Consider the following 13134-nt stretch of genomic DNA (forward strand, 5'->3'; position numbering starts at 1 on the left):
CTTATAACCGGTCACAAAGTAGCAGTAAGTAGACTACTGTCCAGGAGAATCATCAAAAAAGACACTGACCACATCTGTGTAATAACCATGAAGAACGTGATCTGAGGCAGTGCGTTAACCACTGCTTTGATATCTTGTTAGAATTAATGGTATTAAAAGATTTCTAATTTTTAAATAATTTTAGACTTACAGAAAAGTTGTAAAAATAATAGTGTTCTCACTTCACCGAGTTTGCTCTAATGTTATTTCATATAATTATGAATTGAATAATTAATATTGACACAATACTAGTAAGCAGCAGACATTATTTATATTTCTTTAGCTTTCTCTCTATTCTTTTTCTGGACCAGGATCCTACATTGCATTTGGCTGTCACGTCTTCTTAACATCCTCCAACCTGTTACAGTTCCTTAATCTTTCTTTATCCTTCATGACAGCACATGTGAAGAACATTTGTCAGCTATCTGTCCCTTAAACATATCCCTTTAATTATGGTTTTTCTCATGTTTTCTCATGATTATATTGAGGTCATTCTTCTTTGGCAAGAATACCACAAAAATGACGTTATACCTTTCTCAGAGTATTGTATTAGGAAACAAACAAACAAACAAACAAATAAATAAATAACAGCATGTCTCATTACTAATGATAAATTTGATAATCTGGTCAATATTGTGACTGCCACATTTGTTCACTATGAAGTGAACACAGCCATACTGACATGTTTGTTTCGTCCCAGTGAACCCATTTTGAACTTATGATATCCAAAAACACAAGAAAATAATTTGTGTTATTTCGAGCCACTGAGTTTGTAGTAATTTGCTAGAATAGCTATAGGAAATTTGCTAGAGTAGCTACAGGAAATTTTTATAGTACCCATATTATGAGTTAAAATAAAAATATCCAATTTGTCAGGTATTTCTGAAGGAAAAATATTTGTATTAATCAGCACTTATATCTTTCAAAAAATAATTTGACTTAGTACTCTGGAAAATGAGGATGCCCTAATTTCACAGACAACAGTAGGTTGGAAGTAGAAGATTTTGATCTGAAAATGTTACCACTGTATTTGTTTTTTATTTCAGGTCTAGTCTACTCCAGGATCAGTAGAACCAGATGCACTTCTTCAAAGAGGTAAAAAACAGAATAAAACCTTTCAACTAGGTTGCATACACGAGTGAAGTAGAGAGTACATCAAGTAACATCCAGGTTTCACAGAAACCAATAAATGAAGAAAACCATAAAAGGTTATCTAACTAATTTGCCTTGGTATTTAACTAAATAAAACCTTTCATGTAAATTTGTTTTTCTGTAACCAAATATATGTGTTTGCATTCATATGTGTGCCTGAATTTCTTTTCATAGCAAATTAAATATAGAATTAATGTTTCTATTTCACTAAAACCACAGGTATTCCACAACTGTCTTCTGTTGTTGATGGGGAACAAGATGCTAATAATGATGAGAAAAACATTCATGTTATTTTTTTTCTTAGACCACTGCAGGCATTCATTAATATCGATTGGATTTTCCCTCAGTTAATTTTTCAGAAAGATCAACTTCTTTTGCCCTCAGTTTTATTGAAATATAATTGACATATAACATTGTATAAGTTTAAGATGTACAGTGTAATGATTTAATATAGGTATGTTTTGCAAAATTATTACCATAACAAGGTTAACACAACTATCACCTCATAGAGCTACCATTTATTTGTGTGTGTGTGTGTGTGTGTGTGTGTGTGTGTGTGTGTGGTGAGAATATTTAAGAACTACTCTCATCAATTTTCAAGTATATAACACATTATTAACTATAGTCTCCATGCTGTACATTACATCCCAAGAACTTATTCATCTTCTAACTGAAAATGTCAACTCTTTGATCAACATCTCCCTATTTTGCCCACCTCCCAGCCCCTGGCAATCACCAATCTACTATTTGTTTCTATGAGTTCAGATTTTTTTATTGCACATATATGTGAGATTATATAGAATTTTCTTTGTACAGCTTATTTCACTTAGCATAATGCCCCTCATGTTCATCCATACTGTCGCAAATGCAGGATTTCTGTCTTTCTTATGGGTAAAAAATATTTCATTGTGTGTGTGTGTGTGTGTGTGTAATGTATATATACACACACATACGCACACACACACACATCACATTTTCTTTATCCATTCATCTGTCGATAGATGCTTAGATTGTTTCCATGTCTTAGTTATTGTGAACAATGCTGCAATGAGCATAGGAATGCAGCTATCTCCTCAAGACAGTGATTTCATTTCCTTTGGGTATATACCAGAAGCGGGATTGCCGAATCACATGGTAGTTCTATTTTTAACTTCTTTTTGAGGAACCTCCATACTGTTTTCCACAGTGGCTGAACGAATTTACATTCCCACCATCATGCAAAGGGTGTTCCCTCTTCTCCATATTCTTATTAAACATAAATATACTTTTGTACCTTTTCTTGAACATTACTTTAAAAAGTCACATACTGCTCTTATGGTCACAGGAATAATACTTTCACTTTGCACACATTCCTTCTTAATCTCACTTTGCTGCTCTCCTTGATTAGGACATGAAATGAAAGCTTGCTTTTTTTAAAAAATGACTACTGATAAAGAACAATTACTTTTCTTGATTTAAAATTTTTAAATTGTTGCTAGTTGTCTAAATTTTGAAAGTATTCCCAAATAGTTATCTTATTTTGGTAAAATAATTTTAATTTCAGGAATACTCTTTAAATTTAGAAAATTCTAAATGGTGTCTTACGTCTATTGAACTAAATACAGTTTCTTCACATTTACTTAATTTGTTTCAATTTAATTCCTATAAAAGAATCTGCAGTGCATAGCAGAAGCTAAAATGAGATGAGATGATAAAGATGATGATTCAGATGAGTCTTTCTTCATTTGGAAATATTATTAAATCAAGAAACACTCTCACATTTCCTCAGTTTCTAAGATGCAATAGGGAAAGCAAGATTTTTCTTACTAATTTTCTAGAGTTCTAACAAATACTCTTCTTTGCTCAAAAATGTACTTTGACCAGAGGCAAGAGGGAGTGGATGGTGGATGGAGGTAGACAGGGGTAAAGGAGGGTCAAATATAAAATTTAACTTTGGGTGGTGAACACACAATGCAATATACATATGACAAATGAACTGTACATTTGAAACCTATATCATTTTATTAACAAATGTCACCCCAATAATTTTAATTAAAAAATGTACTTTGTTTCTCAGAACATAATGCAAGGAAGACTTCGTAAACTTGACGTTATCTTATATAAAAATGACCATAAAAAATTTAAACTAATTTCTCTTATCATTGACTGAAAAAAAATTTTCTGAGTGCCCACTACATTCAAGGCACTGTGCTATAGCGACAAACATAACCAATACTTTAAAATACATGATAGAATACTGAGAAGCTAGCTGGAAATGTTATTAAGCTTTTGGCTGGATTTCGCTTGGGTCGACTGGGGCCAAGAATGGGAATAATAAACTATATTGAGGCAGCCCAGGATGTCAGGCTAAAGCCTGATGAATGAGATGGAAACACAAGGCATTACTGAGTGGGCTTTGCTTTCACTGATTTAAGTGTAAGAGATGAAACTTGGAAAAGTAAAACTTTCCCTTAGGCAGGGAAAGAGATGCATGAGTACTTCTCCAGGGGAAGGGCAGCTGCCAGTCTACAGAACAAGCTAACCAGTGTCCCAGTCACTGCCAAGAAAGTTGGGAAGCTTTGCCAAGCAGGCAAAGATAATTAATATTCAATCATTTATCCACCTACCAAGACTCATTCACACTTCAAACGGCAAAAGTTAAACACAAAATGCAATCTTTCTTCCCTGAAGATTTTTGTGATGGTCACTGTGATGAAATTACCATATTGTCATCATTTTCTTTAATAACTTCACATTCTGGAAATATACAGTTCAATTGTTGGTGATCTGTTTCCTGCTAAATATTCTGTATTATATGCTGAGATTTTTAGAACCCTGTAGAGTGCCTTCACAGGTTTTTTGTTCTAAATTTCTTTAGAAAATTAACAGGAGGCATAGCTCTCTTGGAAGCTCAGGGACACCTTTGTATTTCCCAAAACTAATGATAAATATGGGAGCCAAATGCCATCAACAAATTCAAGAGGTCAAATAAAGGTGACTGGGGACTTCACTTATTTGTTATGCTACTTTCCTGTGTCCTGTTTGCTTAATGTTGCTCTATTATTGTCAGAGCCCCTGCTGTTAAATAAAAATAAATCATAATTAGCATTAAAAATTACCTTCTGGGTAACAGGATTCCTAGGTGGGTCTGGCACAGATTAAGCCTTCCACAAGAGTCTAATTACAGTGTTATTTATTCTCTAGCTACTACTTGCCAATTCTTTAACATAATCTTTGATCACCAGCTTATTTCAACATCTAAAAATATTAAGGCACAGTCAGAAAAAGTCTTTTTTGAGATCAGCTCCTATACTTTCTGGACACAAGTATGTTTCTAGGGCAGGAAAAGAAGGAAAAGCCAAGATTATCTTGCTTGGATGATGTGGAACATGAAACGCCTATCTCTATTTCTGTAGCATAATTCATTCGCTGAAGTTCATGACATGATAAGGCTCACAAGACTTCGGAAATTAGACCCAACTTATTTTTATGAACATCTGTTTAAACTACTATATTCTTTGTAATATTTAGGAAAATTTGGAAGAGCGTAGTAAGTTTTCAGAATTCCCTGAATCCAGCAATTAATAAAATGTGCAAAATATAATAAAGATTCAGTAAAACCTTTCCGGCAGCAGATTAAAAAGGGAGGATTTACAACCTTAGGCCTTAAATTGTGAAATACAATAGCCAAAACAAGAAAAGAAATTTTGTGTTCAGCTCCTACTCCTCCCATCCCTAATTAACCAGCAGAAGGAAAAGAGGCAAATGAAAAACATTCTCACTAAAATCTTCCCATTTTCTGAATTGAGGAGTATATACAGTTAGTAATGATAAAGGTCAGGGGCAAGATTTCATGAGAAGAAGCTCTAACACATGACTCTGTGAGCTGTAGCAGAGACAAGATGGATATTTAGGACTTCTATTCCCTGAGGACACAGCGCTACCAAAGAAGATAATCAGGTTATAAGGGGATCAGTGAATAGCCCCTTTCCTTTCCTTAATCCGTTTCTGAACCTGGTAAAATGAATAAGAATAAGAATAAGAATAAGAATAAGAATAAGAATAAGAATAAGAATAAGAATAAGAATAAGAATAAGAATAAGAATAAGAATAAGAAGGAGGAGGAGGAGGAGGAAGAAGAAGAAGAGGAGGAGGAGGAGGAGGAGGAGGAGGAGGAGGAAGAAGATAACAGAATCAGCATATGAGGACAAAAACTGTCTTTACGACGGATGAAACTTCACAGGAAAGTACAGCATATACCTGCAAGATAGTGGGCTTCCTAATACTAAATCACAGGTTTTGACCAACTTACCATGCATTAACGACCAGGGCTGGGAATCCGCAGCCCTCCCCACATGAAGGCCCACCTTTCTAAAAGTTAACAGAATCCAAGAGCAGACTGAAGCTCACATTTCTTACAAGTACCTTGGTTCCCAAGAGGAAAGAATGGCTTAGCTATGCATGCCTACTCCCATAGCCCAAACACCTAGCAAAACTTATGCCAGCCTTTCTAATTTCCAAAGTTGGTGGGAAAAGGTGGTAGTCAGGTCTACTGAGAGAAAAGGTCCTATTGGTAAAAGCTGGGGAACTGAAGACTAGGCACCTTTTCCAACTAGGGATATCTATACTCCTCTGCTAAGAGAAATATAATCAGGTCTTAGAATAAAGACCGAAGTCTTCCGTCGAAGCCAGCCTCATCCCTGCTCTCCTTCTGTGCCCCGGAAATCTCAGGCCTCAAGAAAATGAACAGAAAGAAGTGGTAAACTGGCAAAGGAAAGGCACATCAGTCCCGAAGCATCGGAGGGACATCTCATTTCGTCAGCGCAAATAAAAACTCTGGACAAAGATGGCTGTATCTGAGAGATAAATAAAAAGTAATGGCATGGCAATGTGGAAAACATACTGTAAACACATTTGAAGGAAAGAATGAGCAAAGGGAGGAAAGCAACAATCAAGAAGTACAGAAGAGAGACAAAGAACTCAGTGTGGGAGAAACTATCAACGAAGAAATTAAAGCAGCACTATACAGGCGCTACAGGAGAACATAAAAAATAACAATGTAAAAAGCTCAAAATTAGATAATTAGAAAATCGGAAGGAGATGAAAATGTGCTATACATTTAAGGGAATAAAAGTAGAAATAAATAATTTCATTACAGACATACTGCTTAAGTTAAAAAACAGTGAAGAACAGAAGTCGATGAATAGGAAAAGATTTGACACAATCATAGTGAGTAAAAATAAAGAAAAAAGAAGAGAAATAACTAGTAAAGAGGTGAAAATTACATAGACAATAATGATCCAATATGAAGACAGTATCTCTGAGATGGCGAATATAAGATATGAAACAAAATATTCAGAATATAGGATAACGGATCTGAAATGTAAGAAGACATGACTAAGAAGATTAAAAAAGTACACTAGCTCATGGGAAAAACTGATAAAAAACGAGCACATCAAGATAAATCATGGCTAACCTACTGAACAAAGGAAGACCTTTGACATCCAGGTACAAAAAGTAAATCATCTACAAGAGAGAGAAATTAAATCTAGACTTAGCTCAGACTTCACCACAACAGCAATCAATGTCGAGAGATATACAATAATTTCTTAAAAAATCTAGGAAAGACATTTTGATTCAATAACATACCTAGACAAATTCTCCTTCAAATTAGATGAAAATTGGCAAACGCTGAAAACATGAACTAACTCAGGGCATAAAGTAACATTAAAACAGTTCTAAAAGATAGAAATATATCTAGATTTATCAAAAACTAAATCATAATCATCTAATAATCACAGGGATAAAACTGGGTAGTATAGTTTAGAATAGTATGGTATTCTTCTGTTTTGTAGTTTGACTTTATTTAAAATGAACATGGATCGTTTTAATAAAAAGCATGAAGTCTATATTTTATAAGTGCAAATAAAATGATTCCATTTAGGTAGAATATTAAAACAGTCAAAATGTAATTTAAAGTTACAGAAATAAATCAACATTTGACTGAGTCCAAGAGCGAGAAAATTACCTACAAAGGTGAATGGGGGAATATTTTTGGTGATGGAAATTTCTACGTCTTGACTGTGGTCGTATTTACGCAGGCGCATAAATTTATCAAAACTCACATAATATTATACTGATAATAGGAATTTCTTATCAAAATTAAATTATACTTCAATAAAACTGAGTTAAAATGCAATATGAGTAACTCATAAAAAGTAATCTGGTGGCATGGTAATTGTTAATCTTATACAAAATACACACACACATGCACTTTCTACTTCGTGGCTATGATTACTTTCTTACTAAATGCAATCAAAAAATAGAATTTTGATAACACAATTTTGATAACGCGATCAAAAAATAGAATTTTGATAACACAATTTTGATAACACAATTTAGGTAAAGAGGTTAAACAAAAGCTCCAGAAAATTTAAATGACTGGCCTCTGTGAGATCTACAAAGTTTCCTGTAGGTGACAGCTCTCCCCAAAGCCATTTCTCATCTCTAGCCATCTATATGAATACCCTCATCTATCCACAATAATTTATAATTTACAGGAAAAAAATATCTAAAATTATTCACTAATTTTCCTATTAGACTTTGGATTCAGTATAGTGAGATACAGAAAAACTTAGTATCTACAATTCAATTTGATTTCTTTCATTCTGAAATACAATTTCAAAGAAATCTAAGTTGGTCATTATCATTTTCATAGTTAATTATATATTTAAGGTCTGCTCAGAATACTTTAATCCTAGATACAAACTATTTTAATACTCCGTGAATTTTTATGATCCATATACCTTTTGCAATCATAAATATCTATGTTTTAGTCCATGATCCATGTATATAAGTACTGTTTAGATAGATGACAGATTAGATAGATTGACAGATGCTAGACAGATAAAGACTGACTTTGTTTTTCTAGACATTTCCCAAATCCACATATCCTTTCCAATTCTGGGAAACCATTCTCAAAGTAGGATTGAGTGGGAAATTAATGAAGCTCTAATTTTATGCACTCTGACTTGCAGAAGCTTTTATGAGTACTAGAAGTTGGCACTCATTTCACAATTTGTGCAGTTGGCACAAATTTCACTAATTGTAGATAGCATTGCTTTAAACTTTGCACAGGTGATGGGGAAATAAAACAGTATTTCATCTTAATTATATTTCACCGGATTTTAGAGATATAGAATATTTTGCATTAAGATGTAAAACATTTTACTTATTGGTCATTTACATTTTTCTTTTGGGAACTGCAAAAGGGAATTTTAGAACATGCAACTTCTGGATGAAGGTAGACATGATGGAAATCTGTCTTTATTTGATGAGATCCCTAACCATAAGCCTGAGTTTGAGAAGCAGAATTCCTTTTGGGGAAAGTGTAAGCACAAGGACGTGCTTTGAAAATATAAGGAGCTTGACACATTATTTATTAAAAATTAAATTGGGCAAAAGAGACAAAATAGGTAAACTTGAGATGTAATGAGTGAGGCCAAACGCCACAGATAAGTTAGTAAAAAACAGGCTTGGATTCAAGTATCCAGCACTGTGCTTCACATACACTAAATGCCCAACAAATTTATTGAATGAATGAATAACTGAATAAATAATAGAAAACAAAATTCTCTAAATGTCCTTGCCCAGTAAGAATAAGTATTTTAAGTATTTGTTTTCCCTAGTATTTTTTTTTTTTTTTAGCTAAAATCCTCATCATGTTACTTCTTATGTATCTTTTAAAATGTCAATCTTCCAACCAGATGCAGGCCTGATGATTCAGCATGTAGCCCAGATCTGTACTGCATGAAACATAAAATAAATATTTATTAAGTGAACAAATGAATGAAGGCCTCAATGATAACATATTTCATATGCTAGAGTTTATTACAAATTATTGAATATATTTGACATAGAGGCACTTTTATCACATCGACAACATTCTGTTTTATAATTGAAGATGAGTTCTCAGATTTTGATGGTGCCTGAATTTGTGAATTTGGACCAAAAAGATAAAGCGCTAGAGTAATGATCTTCATCACCTAGAAAAAGATGCAATTTTCTTTCTCACTGTTTCCAAACTTTTCTTGCATCCCATTTTTTGAAACTACATGTCAATTTATAACTCCATTTTGCAAGTAAAACTATTTAGTTGCTGATAAAAAGCAGTTTTTCTGAATTCATTAGGATTTATATAATGCATCAAAAAACTGACGACACATTAATTTAATTTTGCTTTTAAAAGAAAGTTTGTCAGTTGTCACTTTTGCTCCAGGATTATAACACAGGTCTGATCCCAAAGATCTTGCTCTTTCCTGTCACTATCTTAGTCTTCCATTACTCGGTGTCACTGAGCATTTGAAACAGCAATGTGCCTCAAGAAGTTTAGGATTTTTCACTGCAATTTTAGATTGAACTTTACAATAAAATAAAAGTTTTCCCAGGAGAAGTCAAGTCAGTTAAAAATAGTTTTATCTGTTCCCCTGATATGCCTTACATATCTTGCCTAAGGTTCTACTCAGTGACAGAAAATAGTAATATAAAAAAATCCCGTGGAGATAAACACAATGAATATTTTTAAAAAAGAATATTCTTGCTTGCATATCAGAATTAAACTATCTATTTTAGATTGGACTGTTTATTGTCTTTTAAAATTAAATTTTATTTTCTCAAATCTCAGTATGATGTTCACTTAGTTTCCTAGTCTTTTCTTTAAAGTCATGGAACATTCTTTGATGTAAAATATGATTTAAATATTTTACTTGTACTTTATTCAAACAGAATTTACTCCATATTTAGAGAGGTTTTTGAAAGTCGACTTTTTTTAAGTTTAATAACTCTTAAGTAGCTGCAGAATTTTATAACTGCAGTTTTCACTTTCTCTACTTAAAAAAGCACAGATACACATTGGTTAATATCATATAAGCTTTCGTTTATATTATTTTTCAGTTTCTTTGTTTGCTCTCTATTTAAAACCTGTTTCAAAGTACTTATATTTTAGTGTAATTTTTAAAAGTCAGCATCATTCTTAATTATCACTTAATTTTATTAGTCAATTACATAATGCATTGCCTTTTTATTTTTAGAATAATTCAACATAAGATTTTCTAAATTCCCAATTTGAAAATCACAAAAATGTCTTAAGTCATATGGGCAGCAGACCTTTCAAACAGAGTAAAAGAACATATCTTGCTCTTCAGTCTTGACATTTTATAATTGTGGCTTCTAGAGTGGAGACATAACAGAGGGAAATAGGAACTATCTGTCAAAAAGTATTGCTAGAAGCTATTCTGTTAAAGGCCAATATAAATTTCTAGGACTTGGTCAATAGTAGTACAGCAATTGTACAAAATCATGCATTGCTTTAAGCTTCGTAAGAAAAATAAATCAATATTAGTCAGAAATTCTTTCGATATATTATTACCATTTTAAGTGAATATGTATGAGATATTAATAAAAAAGCTTTACCTTTTCTGTATATTAAAGACTGTCTTGTATCCAATCTTCAGGTATATTTATATTTAAATTTTGATGATTTTTTTTCTCATTTATGTTTAAAAAAAATAAAAGCTTAATGAATCTTTTTAGAGAGTATTTCAGAGAAATTTATCAGCAACTATTTCCTAGGCTAGAGAAGTTAGGACAAATCTTACTTAGTCATCTCTATAGCTATTACTAGTCATTACGTCCACATCACTCGTAATCCACAGGGTTAGATTTAGAAGGGCCTACACAAATGGACAGATTTTTGGTAATTTAGTTAACTTGTGAGGATGAATCTCAGGCTTCTGAGCACAGCTATTTGTGAGCCATTCTCACTTTGTAAGGAGGCGTATTTCCTGGCCAGAGGTGACTAACGCGCATATTGTCATCTTTAATGAACTTGTGTTAGTCATCACCACCCTTTTCCCACTTGCCATTGATGTTACCAGAACCAGTATGCTTTGTAAGCCTCATCCAAGTTGTGTTTTATTTTTAGAAGTACTTTAAAAAGAAAAATTCTTGGCTAAAGAATCACTGGAGTAGGGATGCATTTTAATCTTTATATGTGGGTCACTTTTATATTGAACTCTCTACGCTTTTTAAGATGAGATCATCGAAATTTCCATATTAACAAATCGTCCAAATAATCCAGCATTCTGAATCCATATACGGCTTAAAATAGATGTTTGCAAAGAAAAAAAAGAAGTGAGATATATAAATGTTGGCTTAAATATAGACGGGGAAAAGCTTTTGTAAGGGAACAGCTTGTCCTGAAAATTTTAAGTGTTGATTATTCACTGTCTTATCTTATTCGTCATTTCTGTATATGTTGTTAGTATTTTCTATTGCCAGAATTTTTCACTGACACCAGTTTCACATAATAACAAGATTATTTTTGAAGACTTTAACATTGCTCATTGGGCTACAGCCAACTCTAATGAAAATAAATTCCCAGAGGTAGGAACACAGCATGGTGGTGAAGAGACTGTAGTAACAGAGAGCTTGGGCTCTACCAAATGTGAACTGTGTGACCTAGAGGAACTTGCTTAGTGCCCCTATGCCTCCACAGCTCCATCTCCACTCTGTGACGATGACGTACCTAAAGCAAAGGGTGTTCTGAAGTTAAATGAGATAATACAGCGCTTTGAAATAGTGAACGTTCAACTATCACGATTATTGCAAATAGCTTCGGGAGTCTCTGCTGCTGCTCTATACTTTCCACAGCAGCAAGAGGTATTTAAAACTGAAAACAAATAATGTCACCACTGAACTCTCCGGGAGCCTTGTGTACATTTAGAATAAATTTCAAGCCCCTCACCAAAACCTAAAAGGTCACGGTGATCTGTGCCCTGACTGTCTCTGGCTCCATCCCCGAATGCTTTGTGCTCCAGCCACGCCAGCCTTCCCTCCCCTGGCACACCAACGTCTTCGTGCCATAGCACTTCCCACTAGCTCTTCTCTTTCTTTGGAGCATAAAATCTGTACGTGGTTCATCCTTTATTTTCCTTTAGGCAACATCCCTAATGTTAGAGAAATCTTCCTTAATCACCACATTGCCCTGGGTTCTTTTTGCCTTAAGATTCAACACTAGCTAAAATTATCCTACTTATCCATTTACTACTTGTTCTCTGCTTACCTCAGTAGACTAAAAAGGTCCACAGGTGTAGGGATATTTTTTTGTCTTATTTTCTATTATCTCCAATGTGACAAAAGCAGTTGATAAATATTTGCTTAATGACTAAATATATAATTATAGCTTTATTCAAAAGTTATGAAATTTATGATTTCTCCAAAACTCACAACAGAATGAAAAGTATCTATGGCAGGAAGAGATGGTTTCTAGGCGAGGCACGCTTATATTATTTAAATTTTATAATTCCTTTCTACCAGGGCTATGCAAACCTGGTAAAACGGCGGGTCTGTTACTGTTGTTTTTCAAATCACCTATGATCATATAAGACTCAAAAACCAAGTTCTAAGTCAAAAAGTATGTGAACATATGCAAAGGCTACAACATGGCAAAAATTTTATGAAAAGTCTAGATATAGCCAAAAAAATAACAAGAACAAAACAAAAACAAAAAACCCACCCTGGCCTGACAAGTTTCCCTAAACAAAGCTTTCCAGTCTTTCATAATTATTCTTTTTCAGCCAGAATTGACATTGGCTCATTCTACTCGAGTTTTTACAGATTTATTGTTCCCTCCTTCCATTTCTTCTGGTCTTACACACATCCTTCATCAATTATGATATTGGTAAGAAACAGATGACACATTCAAATTGGAAAGCTTAAGGAAAGATTAATAGGGAAATTATTTCCTGCAAGAAGGCTGGTGTGCAAGTGATACCTCTCACCTGTGCTGAGCCTTCACGACCCAGGGACAGGAGAGTACAAACGGAGGGAGCAGTGACCAGAACTCAGAGTTTATGCCCAGGGAGGGTAGCCAGACCACAGCTGGCAGGGAGCCAGGGGATACAA

This window comes from Pteropus medius, unplaced genomic scaffold (assembly GCF_902729225.1).
Source record: "Pteropus medius unplaced genomic scaffold, Ma_sr-lr_union100, whole genome shotgun sequence".
NCBI classification, from domain to species: Eukaryota; Metazoa; Chordata; class Mammalia; order Chiroptera; family Pteropodidae; genus Pteropus; species Pteropus medius.